Below are 15,957 nucleotides of genomic sequence, written 5' to 3' on the forward strand. Positions count from 1 at the left end.
GGCTTACTGTCAGATACTCAATTTGACTTTCGCAAAGGAAAAGGGACAAACGATTGCCTTGTGTTACTCTCAACAGAAATTGAAATGGCCTATGCACGTTGTCTGGATGTGCACCAGGTATTGGTCTCAGCTAAATGATTCCATACGGGTCCGAGGTAGACCACCCAATGTCCCAGTTTGGGATGTTCTGGCAACTCGCGCTTTCCTCTATATGCCTCTTATTTACATATTTTATAATAACAGTAAAGGTCCCAATAAAGTACCGCATTCTTTAATTCTCGTTTTTAGAAGGGCACTGTCCTGTTTTGTGGAGGCGACCAGTACCAGAGTGTCATTGACCGCCTCACCCTCACCACTACGCCTGCAGAAAAGAAATTTGAAGCAAGAGCGTCCTGATGAATCGAACAGATTAATTGTAATAACTTTTGTGCCAATGATAATATTTATAATTGTTAGTGCTCAAATGACAGTTATTAGTCCCATAATAAGCCTTACTTGTCGTTGTGAACATATGTTGCGTAAACCAACAGTTATAGTCGTTTAGAAACGTGGTTGTTTATCAACAACATGGGCATGAAGGGGTTATATATGCCATTTTAATTCTGAGCAGGAATCAATTGTTGAAGGGGATAATGGGAGAAGAGCAGGCATTGTAATTCTCTCTCTCACTCACGCGAGAAGAAGCTTATCCGATGTCCGACTTTTCCGAGATATAATGAGTCGCAAAATTCTCCATCTCCACAAATAGCGTGAGAATGATTTTCCGGATAAAATTTATTTGTCTTTTTCCTTCTCACCGGAGAAGGTGATAAAATTTTAATTTCGTGGAAATCAAAAAAAAACTTCAAAAAATACACTTAATTACAAAGAAAAGCGGCAAAGAAGTATGATAGACTTGTTTTTTCGTGTTTTGGAATAACGACAGCAAAGCAGCGAGCGCAAAAAGGATACCGTGATAAACTCATTCACTCATTCTCCGGCTGTTTTATTTATCCGGAGAAATAACACGTTGTATCTATCCGGAGAAGTTGTGTGAGTGCCAATAAATGTTCGTGTGAAAATGTGAGTTTTTATTGTCGCAGAAGCATTTACTCATATGAGCGATCAATGGAATGCCTGGAGACGAGCAATATTATATCAAACAGGAACTCTGAGCAGGATATCATCCATTAGAGTTTTACACCGGATTTAATTGAAAATAAGAACATGATTCTATCAGCATCTTAAACAAATCATAATCTTCAGCAGAATTCTATCTTGAGAAGAATTCCACCAGACCTCTAAGAAGCTTTTTCTAGAATCCTGCATCAAAATTTAAAAAAAAAACCTATTTTAATCCACCTAGCGGTGCAATTGTGCCTTTCTCAATTATGAATCAAGAGAATGTGTGCGTTGTTTATATTCATTAAAAGAGTTCGAGTTCTAAAATTTTGAAAAAAAAACAGCCACGGTAATATTGAACTGAAAAAAGGTGCGAAATCGGCAAAGTCCCAAAAAGTCGATTTTTACAAAAGAAAAATTTTTCGAGATAACATAAAATCTCGACGTTTCATGCATTTTAAAGATGTTTGGCATCAAAAATACGAATTCGATTTCTGAAATTTCATGGGGTCCCCCCTTTGAAAAAAAATTTGAGTTCTGGCTTATATGGGAATTTCATATGTGACCGGACGATTTAGTCTATATTTCCGGACCCATATAAGCGATCCGTACGAAATTTTATAGACATCTGATGGGATATTATAGCTATCATTTGGAACTAAGTTTGTGAAAATCGGCCCAACCATTTCAGGGAAACTGATGTGAGTTCGTAAATTTTGAAAGATGGCCGCTTTTCCCGGGCACTTCCGGAACCGTCTATGGTGGTCAATGTAGTCAACGAAAGTTTGGTTGGCCGTCGGTGACCTAGAACAACAAATTTAAGTTGTTTGAGAGACATTTTAGCGAAATTTTTACCTTTTTTGCTTTCATCGGAGTATCGGTTTGAATCACAATTTGCTATGTGATCGCACGCCACAACCTGTAACTCCGGAACCGGAAGTCGGATCGGGATGAAATTAAATAGCCATTTACGGGGACGCAATACCTTTCATTTGAGGCCAAGTTTAGTCGAATCGGTCTAGCCATCTCCGAGAAACCGATGTGACTGTTATTCTGAATTTAGATACTTCCGCCGGGGCTTCCGGAACCGAGGATGGTGGCCAATGTGGCCAAATAGACTTTGAATGGATGTTAGTGACCTAATACTACAAATCGAAGCAGTTGTGGTCATATTTTGGAAAATTTTTCACCTTTATACATTCATTGCAGAATTTATTAAAATCGACATTTTCTGCGTGTTCGTACTTATCACCCTGTAATTCCGGAACCGGAAGTCGGATTCATTAGAAATTCAATAGCAGCCTATGGGAACGTTGCACCTTTCATTTGAGACTAAGTTTGTCAAAATCGGTTCAGCCATCTCTGAGAAAAATGAGTGACATTTTTGGTCACGTACACACACACATACACACACATACATACATACACACATACATACACACACACAGACATTTGCCGAACTCGACGAACTGAATCGAATGGTATATGTCACTCGGCCCTCCGGGCCTCCGTTAAAAAGTCGGTTTTCAGAGCAATTGCAATACCTTTCTATTGAGAAAGGCAAAAACCGTAGAAATGGGGATAAGAATTCAATCGAAATCCTGAAATATATGCCATTGGAATGCTAAGAAAACTTCTATCAGAATCCTGGAAACTATCCAAACAGAATCCTGACAAGCATGTCTTCAATATTCGAAAATAGTCAGAAACCTATGGAGCCAAATAGATATGATGATATTTTATGTGTCAAAAAGACCTGCACTAACCGATATGTGTATTACGAGAAAAATGCACTCTTAGCTTAAAATTAAAAAGTTGCATATTTGGCAACACTGCCGTTAAAAACTAGTATTTTTCCTAGATTCCCTGAACAAATCGTTCAAAAATCATCCCGCTGATTGATTCTAGTACAAACAGTAACAGATACATAATCCGAAGAAAAATATTTTTTTAAACAATTCATTATAACTAAGAGTGTTCCCATTGACCGAGGGGTGCCTCAAACGACACAATAATTTAGGTTATTATACATTGGCTATAGATGAACGATATCTTCAAAATTGGCGCCAATCAGTGAAGGTCGATTCCAAGTTTTGTTTTTTTTTTGTCAGTTTGCATGGAATAACCCCTATATAAGCTATATTTGAGACTGGCGAAAATTCGAGATGAGATTAATCCTGGACCCCCCATTCCCCAAAAAAAAGTTCTATTGACTGAAATGATCGAATTAGCACTATTATCAGAAATTCTAGTTGAAATTTGATTTTTTTCGAAACACCCAGATAATCGAATCATTTTCCCCGGATAGTCGAATCACGGATAATCGAATCCCCGGATAATCGAGTCCGACCTGTACTAAGAAATTTTTGCATGGATGCAACATTGTGATATTTTAAGAGGTTTTTAATAATTTTTCATTATATATCCAGCAATATCGCTTTCAAATGATGAAGACTGTGTTAAATTAATCATTTTAATCCAAATTTGAATGGTAAAAAGTTACATTATGCGGCAAGATCCGGCAAAGTTGCTGAAGCAGTATTATATAACAAGATAATAAAAAACATTCAAACTGGTTCGATCTTGTTCGATCCACAAATTGCAATCGATTTGAAAATTTAGCATTTTTTGCTAAGCTAATTTGAGGTGCATCGAAATGCTGTAGGGTCAAATACTATGTTCAGATAAATGTATGTATCTCTGTGAATATTTGCACACGCGTTCTTTCCCTTTTCCATTGATCATCTGTCTATGGAACTATAAAATCAGATGTATTCACCCAGATCACCACGACATTACTAGTAATCGAAAGAATATAGAAAATCAACCTCTACACTGGTAGGTATATATGCCAAATTATTCCTAAAACTGGTTACTATCTATATTTAGTTCAGATTAAGGCATAATAGCGGCAATAGCGCAGTAAATAATTTCGGCCAGCATTAGACCCCAGTTACTCCTTTGTGCGACGCCGATTTATCCATTATCCACAAGCACGAAGCCATTGAATTTGATTCTAACGCTATCGCAATCAGTGACGTGTTGTATATTGGTTAAGTATGAGAGGATTCAAAAAACAGACTTTACGATTTAACACAATATTTTGAAGTTAGCTTTGTTATCGAATTTGAAAACTAAAGTTGGGTAATGTCAAAAACATACTAGCGAAGCTGACGCGAATACATGTTGGCGAAGTATCAGTTGAAGTTTTATAACATGCCACAAGTTCAAACTAAGTTTTATGAGTGGCTATAAAACTACTATGAAACCTCAATTGTTGCTAAGGCATATCGTGCTAATAAGAACTGAACAATTAGTTACACCGATTATATATGATGCAGATACAGGAAGAATTTAAAAGAATTACTCCTCCATTCGTTCCAAAAAATTACTTCAAATGAAAAAAAAGTTATCCTAAGAACTAAACTAAAAGTAATTAAATCTCAACATGACAACTGCCAGTATTAGACCTGAACGGTATCTCCATCAGAATATTATAACAAGTTATTATCCAACCCATATCTCCCGTTAATACGAACACAATTTGTTACGAAGGTTCCATTATATTATAATTTTACTAAACAAGTCATACATAAATATGTGCTTTCAGGATTAATTCTTTCTGTGATCAACACTTTTTATTCAATTGGTATTTTTTATCAATTTATTCAGCGGAGAAAAAATTCATAATATTTCAATTACACTGGAGTTTTTTTATGCGGGGGATACGTGCCGCACAAAAAATTGCATAACTTTGAAAATCCGCATAAAAACACATAAGGTGTGAAATATTTTTCAATATTAAGAGCCATAGTACTCAACGAAGAGCAAGGATTTGAAGTAAAAAAGTTTAGAGTAGGGTCATATGAGCAAGCTTGGAGTTTCCCGGCTACTTAACTCTTTGTCTTCTGCAACGCAGGAGTCAGGGTCTTTTGACATTAAATGCGAATCACCCGAGTCTGCGACATGTCCAGACAAGCGTAAAGTCACTTAATGACTTATGCTGTCGGAACCGTGACTCCCCGGAATCGCAAGACTGACCTCGGCAATTAAACGGACCAGCATCGAGATAATGATTTTGAGAGAAATTTCAACGTCGGGAAATTTCTCCGTCGGAGTAGACTAGGCCCACCACCGGGGACTAATTAGAATAGATCGAGAAGTAGCTCCGGCAGATGCTCGTCGGGGCGCCTGTCAACTGGAAGTCACACTCCACCCCGAATCGCAGGACCGACCTCGGCATCTTCCCTGGTAATATCGGTTTCGCCATCTGCCGGGGAACTCTTCGGCGGAGTAGGAAAGATCCACCTTCGGGGACTATTCCGAGTAGTCCGTAGCGAATCGCCGGCTTGAATCATCGGGGCGCCAGTGAACCGGACGCAATCCTCCACCGGGAATCGCTGGACTGACCTCGGCATTCTGCCGGACTGCATCTAAGGAAGAATAACGTGTCCGTCAATGGTTGCAGGAGACATTCTTTCGTCGGGGAACACTCCGCCGAGGTAGGCTAGCTCCACCGTCGGGAACTACGCCGAGTAGCACCGAACGCGACAGACCCTGGTCGTCGGGGCACCAGTGAACCGGAAGCCACCCTCCAACCGGAATCGCCGGATCGACCACGGCATCCAACTGGTCAACGTAGAGAGGAGGGCTTCTAGAATATCATGCCGTGCAGGACTGATATGGCGGTTATGAGACAAGCGAAATGTAGCAAGACCAGCTAGACCTGGAATCAAACGAAGTGCATTAGCACGCCTCCCCCCAAAGTAGTCATTTCAAATGGAATCCGGGGGATCAGGCAAATGTCGGACTTCTTGGTGGAGTTTAGAGGAATAGGGTTCAGAGTTATCTTCTCTGTTCAGAGCCTAGCACACGATGGACGAAATCGGTAGTATGGTCTAACTACTGAACGTGTGCCGGGTCGGCGCAAAAGCTTTACCACCAAGTAAAATGAATACGTGCACAGAGACTTTTTTCCGATCTCGCCGAACTGAGTCGAATGGTATAAGAAATTCGGCCTCGGTTAAAAAGTCGAAATTCCGACCGATTGCACAACCTTTATTATGAGAAAGGTAAAAAGGTTTTCGGACATTTTCTGTTTTTATTTTCACTGACATCATGAATGCTTCTAATATCCTTAACCCAAAGACTAGTAATTAATAATCTAAAATAAAAATATGAACATTTTATGTCTTTTGTTTGAGCAAGTGCATTCACGAGGATCTATCTTTCGATAAAATTCGCTTTAGGTAGTGCCCTAAAAATGAAAAGGAAGCTGCATAAAAATAATCGCATAACTTTCAAAATCCGCATAAAAAAATCGCATAACATTGAAATTCCGCATAAAAAAGTCGCATAAAAAACCGCATAAAAAGACTTCAGTGTATAGCCATAAAAACCATAGGATTCTGGTCAAAAAAATGTTTCTTTACACGAGAAGAAATTGTCTATTGGATATAAAGTTGTATGGTATCTGCTTTTATTTGTAACAAGAACAGAGCAACAGAATACATTCCAGCAGCAGTCGTATTATTTCATTTGAAAGAAGATTAAAACATAGATCATGTATAATCCGGATCATTTTGAGTTATCTTCATAGGAAGCAAATTTTATGGAACCGAATGTTTGCTATGCTCTCTTTTAAACATCTCTCCAAAACCCAAACAAATCCATTTGTGTGAACAGTTTAAACGGCTGATCGGGACGAATTTCCATTTATATTAGAACAAATTGTTAAAATTTACATAATCTCAAAGCTCACTCTCGTTTGCTGGTTTCCTTTTACCACCATTATATTTTAGGATCCTGAGAAACTACTTCGCTACATTATTTAGTCTGCTTCCGTTAGTGTAAGATTTTGTATTTTTACGGGAGTACTTTAACTTCCACTGAGGTCGAAAATTCCGCATAAATCTGTCCAACTTAAAGAAAATCAACAATTCAATCATGTTAGTATTGTTTGATAAGTTGCTAAATCCAAAAATTGAGCAAAATAACATTTTGTAAGTTTTCGTGTCTGATTAAATTGATCCCAACAATTTCATAAACTTCTGTTATATAACTATATCGAATTTCTTCAACATTTTCGGTAAACATCTACCCATGCATCTAATTCATATTGTTTATATTGCGAATATAGAAAAAGGACCGTTACTCTCTCCACCGATCAAACCACTCGGAAGCAATCCATAAACCAAAAGACACATGTTCGCAAGCTTAATGCCGATCCGGTGTCTGGCGAACTTTATCATTCTTCCCGTTATAACTCGGCAAGCAACAAAACTTGTTGCTCTTGACACGGGACCATTGAAGGAAAATAGACATCTCCAACCGACAATCACTACAAAAACAAATAACGAGCGTCTATTAATAAAAACTCGTTGCGAAGTCCGAGGAAAATTTGCCCAACTTGAACCGAAAAAGAAAACAGTGACTAAATTGAGAACGAGAAAGTATTATACCGTGGAGGTTTCACATTTTACACTGCGTTTTTCACTACGTTTGATAAACAATTATCAGTGCCGTTCTATTTTCTACGGTCACCACTCGGTCACATTTCTAGTGTGAACATTAAAATTAACTCATCCAGTCGTGGACTGGAACAGCCGCAGCAACGATTCCGTAATTGCACCACACACGTCGAACTGCCAACAAGTTGGTTTATTTTGGCTAACGACGGATCCAATCAAAATATCATAATACCACCCGCCGGTTTGTCCGAGACGATGGATTTCCACTACGGTTTTTCGTACGTCACTAGCGGACAGAGCACTCCACAGAACGCCAATGGCCACGAACCGAATCGGACAACCGCGTACGTAACGAGCCGCGCTTCTTGCCAGACTGAGAACAAGACTGCGAGGGACATGGTTTATGGAAATTTGCTACGATACGTACGTACCAACACCTACTCTACTCTCTACTCAGATTCACTCGCTCAGAATTATTAGTAGACTGCTGTTGCCTTGGCTCACCTATAGAAAATTTGCTCGTCTGCCTGCTTACTGTTTATTGCTGGGGATTGGTAAACTTTTCTATACTCTGCCTGCTCATACAAGTTAACCCGACACATACACACGCACTTCTCTAGATTACGGGGATTAACCTGACAACGCCTATCAGAAGAAATTAAATTATGCAAAATAATTTAAGTTTATCCTTACGACGGATTAGCACGATACAATTTATTATCCATCCATTGACCTAATAATGTTTAAACATTGTTTTCAGTCCTCTGCATACATTTGTAGAGCGAGGTTCATCATTTCAACGAGAAGCTAAATTTTGAATACTTACTGTACTGTTAGTAAATTGAAAGTACCTCAAAGTAAACGTATTCCATCAAAGCATTGTCGTAACCAAGCATACTGGGGAAGCTTTTTGAAGAAAAACTTCACTGTTTAGAAAAAGGTCTAAATTTCCCACAAACATATGATTAGGGCGTATAAGCCTGTCAAAATTCACTTTGAGTGGAAATTCCAGACAAACAGTTACTCGACAATCACATATATTGGCACTACACAAAAAAGAAAAGTTTTCTCTTTCATTTACTTGTGAAAGCACGAAGTGATTTAACATTTTTTTTTATCAAATGCTTCCTTAAAATCATCTTCGGCTCAAATTGATTCGTGAATAGGCAACACACTATTCTACAAACAATATTTACAACATATTTACAACGCGCGAAACCATAATTATACTTTTCAAACATATTAAAATAACAAATAAATAAATTAAAAATTCAAACATAATATGTACAAATCTAATTTATATATACAAAACAACTATCCAAACAAAATACTACATTTTAAATAATTGGACGAACTATTTACAACAGTTAGCAACAAAATAGTATACAACCCTATTTACATGTATGTACAACACTTTTAGATCACTTTCGATTCCCACGGCAAACCCTCAGGCGGGCAAGTCTACCGGCGGGCAACCTGACGTTTGTCACTTCAATCATAAAACGTCACGCTACTGTCATGGCAGCATATCGTTATGCTCCATGTTTACATTACGATCGAAGTGCTTAAAGTTAAATATTAGTGGAAGAATCGTGAATATCGGCCTAATATCCAACGAAAATCGAGGTAAGTGAAGAAACATTATCAATAAACATATCGAAGCTTTGCTTCGATTGATATTTACTTGAAAAAATGTCTATTGTAGGCGGAAACGGTGGTGGTGTTTTGCTGCCAGGATGCAATCTTTCTGCGAAAAAGCCGTGTGGTGTCCGGCGGGCTGAAATCTTTTTGCATATTTCAACCAAGAATAGAACCTCTGGGAACTGCTCCCATGTCGTAAGAGGCGACTAACAACATGCTAGGAGTTCCTAGGCCGACGTTTTGCTCCGTACCGAAGACTTAATCTGGACGGACCTTAAGGTTTTCCATATTACCCTCTTTCCAGTCTGTATTTAGTGAATCACTGACATATACTCACCTTTTCTGATTCGCCTTTCTTGATTGTGTACCAACGTTTTAAGTTTCTTCTGGCGGTTGTATATTAGCCGTAAATGACGAAATTTAATTCTACACTAAGTAACAGAATATATTAATATACCGGCACTTCCACGCCAAGGTTTAACTTCCAAAGCTTTGGTTTAAAAACCGTTTTTAAAAAATGGAAACTTTCATGTAGGAAATTTATTGAATTGGCCTAAGATGGAGCTGTCGAATTTCACAAAAAGCTTTTTATGTTGCAAGTGATCTGTAGTTGTGTTAAATTAGGTATTTTTCTATTATATTTGGAACCGTCTACCGACAAATCTACATTTACGAATACCTCCAAAAGTGACTCCTTGAGGTCTCATGAAGGCCTGACACTAGCTTTATGATACTTTTGCTTTTCTGAACAGTAATAAAAATCTCAACATTCAAGAACTTCACTTTGTCAGAAAATGTAGGGCCATCGGAAGCTAAAACTTCGTAAAATCGCACTCCTGGTCCTTTTTTCAGTGCAGTACTCTACGTCACTCGTTCAAATTTGCACCGCTCTTATGGTAGTCGGTATTTGCTAGTATTACTGTACTCCCATCCATTCTGGTAGTCAAACGGTGGGATAGCAAAATTCTTACAAGTTTCCTATCTCATGCCTCCACGCGAGTCTAAGTCTATTGATGACATTTGGTCCTTAGACCGCAGAATGAGAGGGTGCGAACAGAATGAGAGGGTGCGAACAGATCTAGTCGAGAAAACATTGCCGTAAAAATGAATAGTTGATCGGAAATTAGCCCCAATACGACTAATCTGACTAGTATCTATGAACACGGGTCAATACGTATTGAAAATTCGCCGCGTCTGTTTTTATGAACATAATTTAAAGCACCGTTATTGCTAACAAGCCCGTGCATCAGGTTAACAATCCTTTATATTTCCCTTCAGTGTTCGGTATTATCGCTCGTATACTTGTATTCCACAAACAATCCGATATGGAAAATAAGAAATACTTTCCTTGATTTATAACATCTCTCGCTATTTTTGCCTGTATAATGTGTTATCACTCGGTAGTTTTCAAGCCAATAAATATATCGTAGAGAAGAAGTAGCGAATTCTGTCCAAATACTGTTGCAATAAATAGTGATCCGGCCCATTACGCGGATAAGATTAGCTTTTCTAGGCAATACTCCCACGGTCGGCCGTGTGGAGTTCAAATTGCTTTTGTTTAGGGAACATAGTATACTCTCGGTAGCCGGCTGCCCAGAGTTTAAAAATAACCAAAAACTAAACAAGATCATCTCTTTTTCGAGTGATCGTGCACTCGAAGACTAACTAAACAACTACCTAATAAAACATGCTTTACAGGTCGCATCGTTTGCTTGGAGCGAATCCTAGACCTGATACCCTTCCAAACCACCAACTCCGCGACACCTATGGAAGAGTCTGATGAATCGTCGTCCTTCCGTTAAGTAGGTGGAGCATCAACACTTCCCGTCTACCTTATCCTTTATCCTTCCCCGTGAACGATGGAGATGGGGGCGGCCGGCAATGATGGCTATCATGCTGTTGAGGTTTTAATATGGGTCGGATTGGTATGAATTCCTACTTACCACTTCCTAAGCAACTCTTATTAGATAATCAGCAGTCAAACATGATGAAGTCAGTGTGCAATCCGCCAAAATCATCGTCACAACGCAACGCAACGCAACGCAAGGATGCAATCTTTCTGCGAAAGATTGACCTGCAGAAACCCACAAATCTTCTCGGGATCAACCATGAAGCCATCTTGACTTGCAAGATGAGCTACAGGTAAGTAAAAGTGCACATTAAAAAAATTTAAAATTATAACCAAGTCATTCTATCAATTATAGAAATGACCAATTATCCAGACGGGCCATCTCCCCACATCTCCACCGTCAGCGCTCAGATGAAGGGCAATACAGTTAACCCCTTCATCGTCCGCGGAACGGCCAGTGTGACTATAGATGCCCGCGATAAATGGAAAAAAGGTATTTATGCCAACGCAACACGGACTGACAAATTCTAATTCCTTCCGTGTTCGGTGTAAGCTCATTTTCCTACATATGACTATTGGTCTTTCTCTCTTTCACAGATATTGCTGCTGCTATTAATCCAAAGCCATAAGGTAAAACGCAGAACCCGTCCCATCAAACTCAAAGAAAAAGTCGGAATACATCCGTAACCTCTGACGAACGACTGGGACTTAGGCTTTCTGCTAAACCCGTATGCGCATTGGAATAATATAACAAAAAACTGCAAGAGAAATGAAAGAATTAAAAGTCGATTTTAATATAAAACTTAGAGTTCATTTTTCCGAAAAACTTCCTTTGCTTCTCGTAACAGGTATGTTCCAAAGATCACTGAAACTTGTTCGATTTGTTCTTATATTCAACTTCGAATGATTCATGCTCCATTCCCTGCTGGATTCGTTCAGCCTATGGGAATCGGACGCGCTTGTTGGGACTGCTAACAGTACCCTACGGGAAACTGTCCTGAAGTAGGACATCGTGTTCAACACTTCTAAATTCAGATTCTGTTCTGTTTTATGGGTTCGTTTTTTCTGCTGTGTGCTCTATTGTGTACGGATCACAAGTGAAATAGAGCAAAGCGTAGATGATAAAATGATGAATGATTCAATTATTGCAAATAGGTATGTGAAATTTGTGCTATTGTTAAACTGATGTGGATTCGGTACAGTATGTAAAGCAAAATTATGAATTTTCATGGAATGAATCAAAATTAACGGTTCACGACACACAAGGCAAACCAAAAATCACGAGTTTCTTCGCGCAGAAAACGATTTTGGAAAGCGTATAGTGTCCTCTTTTGCGTTCAGGACCTCTTATCGCGTTTTATCTTCACTTTCACTTTCTTTTCTTGTGGAGCAGTGGGACAGTGAAAGGGCACAAACATTTGTGCTTTACACGAATCCCTGCCACCTCCCGTCGGAAAAATCCTTAGATTTTTGAACTCTACCGAACCCTTGATTACCTTTCGCGGACTTTTAGTTGGGCGCCAATTGTTACTGATCGATTTTACAAGGCTCTACGGCAGAACCGACTCTATTGCTGGTATCGCAGGGTCGGCTAGCTACCGGGTAATCAAGGGCTACGCGGATCAAGAACAAAGATCTAAGAACATTCACTTTTCTTATACACTTTTTATTTGTGAGTATTTGTAGTGTGGGTGTGGGGTGTAATTTACAATATTACTGTGGAGTGTACACTATTATTTTCACCAAACGTACCGTACTGTTGCTGCTTCGGCTGGCGGGCGTTGCGACGCTAACGATGCCGACGGGCGAGATCCCCTCGCGGACGTCGGCGAAACTGGCCGGATGAAGGCCACGGTATGATGGTGATCTAGACTGCAGTTGGACGGACCAGCGGGCGTTGCTGGCTTGGATGCAGGCAGGCGTCTTCCCTCCTTGGCGAGCATCGGCGTGACCGCGGCTAACCGCAATGGCCAACACCGAGAGGGGACCCTCCTTTTCGATTAGGGCCTTTGCCCGAGGGTATGAAACGGAGGCGCGCAGCGCCGGATGACGTACGGTAATCCTTTACGGGTTAGGCACGGAATCCTCCCGGATACACGAGCCGAACCGTGTGCTGGATGATTTGAAGTCGCGCTAAGAGGTCCTGGTGAAGAAAATAGCAACGCGAAGTTGCTTAATGGTCTGCTGGACTCTTCCGGTCAAAATCCGAATTACCTGAACCAGCTGTAAACGTTATAACACACTTCCCACCCCAAGGGGGGGGGGGGGGGTATACACTTAACTTCACCGGATAAAATATACTTCAGCACACGGACGCCTGATAGAAAAGAGACCAGAGTTTGAAACTGCTGGCCCTTTTATAATAATTTTGAGATGCATTTCCCTCCAATTTTTATCCCAAAACCATTTTTAAAATTTCAGCATCGCGCGTCTCCAGGCTGGGTGGTTCAGCTACCCACCGAGACAAGCTGACAGTTTGCAGCGGTACGCACCATTTCACTACCCTGCTTATTGTTGTTGTGTAAATTAGTACATGAAACGTGAATGTTCAACAAACAACACATATTATTTACATAAAAAATCTAAATGATGGAACCAACGGTTACATACTGCTGTGAATTGTTTTCGGCCAGTTTGTCTGGAACTCTATTTGAAAGAGAACTTCGATAGTTAGCTGTTTCCCTTGTATGTAATCATACGTTTGACGAGAATTATACGTATCGTTGATAAAATATTAAGGGTTCGGAAACAACAACAGTCTACCACTTATCAAAACAGAAATCAAACACGCTCTTCTATCAAGAAGTACCCTCCACAGATCACTTTCTTACTTAATACGTTGCACAGTGGTTCATCCAAAGGGTATAAAATTTAAAATATTATTTGTTTTATTTTTTCTGAAACGCTAAGTAGACCTTGAATACTGTCAAACGTATAAAATTTATGCAAGCATTGAAAATCAGTAGTACATCTTCGTGGGGATGTAATGTTCAAGTCTGTGATTTTCAGGTGTATTGTTAAAAAAGTCAATTTATTCGTGGATTTTTTCCGTTATTTCGATAATGTAACTCGTAGATGACATCTTCGTTTCGGACAAGTCATCTAGCGGGAAAATTAAATAGATCAAATGTGTTGGGTGACGGGCGGCTGCTGTATGTGATCTCGGCAGTACCGTCTTTACGCATGGGCATTCTGGGCCAAGGCCAGGGGCCCCGGGCTTTTAGGGGCCCCCAACTTATGATGAATATAAAATCATTCTGTGTTCCAAAAAATAGTAGCACTCAATTGTCTATAACTCTTTAGCGTGACCCAGTCTACTTTCTACTTCTGCCCAAGTCAGACGTACAATCGAACCAAGTGAACAAAAAGTAGCAACCTCTCAATCTAGTGTGCATTGTATCGAGAACAAAGGAAACATTTAATTTATTCTTGCCATCATGAGTAATGTTGACGAAAAATCTCTGCTCCGACCCAACACAGCGGTCGTTGACTTTAAGTTCTGTTCAATAATATTGAGTTTTCGTGAAGTGGAATACCTGCTGAAGGTGAAGATGCAGCTTAAGCTCAAGGAGGTTATGTATCATCATCTTCATAATGTCGTACTCATATCATTCAACACGTTAGCACAAGCTGAACGTTTTGTTTTGCAGAACAACTTGAAGCACGTGGCTCAAAGTGATAAAGTTGGAATTAAGATTCCCGTGTATATAGAAAAAGACTATGTAGATGTAAAGTTACATGACCTATCACCACGTACCACTCCTGGTCTAATCGCAAAATACATGTCGCAATTCGGAGAAGTAGAATCAGTTACACGTGATACGTGGATAAATTTCTTCCCGGGTACACCTAACGATGTTCTTGTGGTGAGGATGCGGATCGAAAGACCTATCCCCTCCCACTTGACTATAAAACTCAAAACCCACGAAGCTACTATTAATCAAACTACGTTATGCACCCATGAGGGGCAGACTCCCACGTGCAAGTATTGTAATCAAACAGCACACCACGGACAACCTTGCGCGGAAGATACAGAGGAAAATGCATCTCTATCGATTTCCAACGAATCCACGATAAACCAACCTAAAAAGAGTTTTCAATACCAATACCTGAACCACAAACGGTTGCCAAATTTGTGACAGCTGTTCAGTCCATATTGACAACTGCCAAAATAGCATCCAGAAACCACTGTAAGTGATGAAGATAATAAGAATGACGACGGATTTACATTGGTCACCCGTAAGTGCAAGAAGCAGGAAAGAACATCTGGTCGCGAGCACCAAGGCACTTTTAACGATGATGACCTTGATGTGGAGGACAGGAGAGAATTAATTGGTCCCCATGAAGCAGTAGACGAGCCGCGAAAGAAGGTCTCCGCTCGCAATAAAAAGTTGCGCGCACGAGATCCAACGGACACTCAATAATTGTTTTTATTTTTATTTTTTACATATTGTAAACAAATAAAAGATCCACGGCTCCGTTAAGCTACCGCTATGGGCCGTGTCAAATAAAGGAAATAAAAAAAAACTCTTTAGCGTGTGGGTAACAATGGATCAGTTGCTCGGATTCGCACATTACACCTTTACCCATGTGACGTTTAAAGAGCATGCATGGTATTAGACCAATTCAAACGTCAATCCAACATTTCGATTCAAGTTTCAATTTATTTTGAGCGAAAACGATGAATTGTTGTCTAAACACGTATAAAAATTTCAAAAAGCACCAAGCAGGAGCGGCAACCAACAAGTTGGCAGAATTTGCACAAGGAAGCTGTAGAGAAAGTGGAAGAAGAAGATTTCGAAATTCGGTACACAATCCTTGTTTGGCAAACGATCCGCGCATGTGGCAAATTTTCACATCTGGGATTGTGGATGGACACTTCTACATGAAAACCTC

At 39.8% G+C, this 15,957-nt stretch overlaps 1 protein-coding gene and 1 long non-coding RNA gene across 7 annotated transcripts in view; one reads left to right on the forward strand and one right to left on the reverse strand.

Moving 5' to 3' along the window:
• Positions 1 to 15,957, reverse strand: part of LOC131686156 (P protein-like) — a 110,430-nt gene that overhangs the window by 45,912 nt on the left and 48,561 nt on the right. Inside the window, exon 1 of one of the 6 annotated variants that reach the window (XM_058970346.1) lies at positions 7,563 to 7,950. The exons of 4 other annotated variants lie outside the window; for them this stretch is intronic. The gene's annotated coding sequence lies outside the window, so the exon portion shown is untranslated. Of the gene's footprint in view, positions 1 to 7,562; positions 7,951 to 15,957 lie in introns of those variants that run through there. One more of the 6 variants, XM_058970349.1, reaches the window with a different exon arrangement.
• On the forward strand, positions 11,255 to 11,843 carry LOC131686159 (uncharacterized). Its single transcript, XR_009304943.1, has 3 exons — positions 11,255 to 11,354; positions 11,417 to 11,554; positions 11,659 to 11,843. It is a non-coding gene; the product is annotated as an uncharacterized LOC131686159 (long non-coding RNA).

This window comes from Topomyia yanbarensis, chromosome 2 (genome assembly GCF_030247195.1).
Source record: "Topomyia yanbarensis strain Yona2022 chromosome 2, ASM3024719v1, whole genome shotgun sequence".
In the NCBI taxonomy this organism is placed as follows: Eukaryota; Metazoa; Arthropoda; class Insecta; order Diptera; family Culicidae; genus Topomyia; species Topomyia yanbarensis.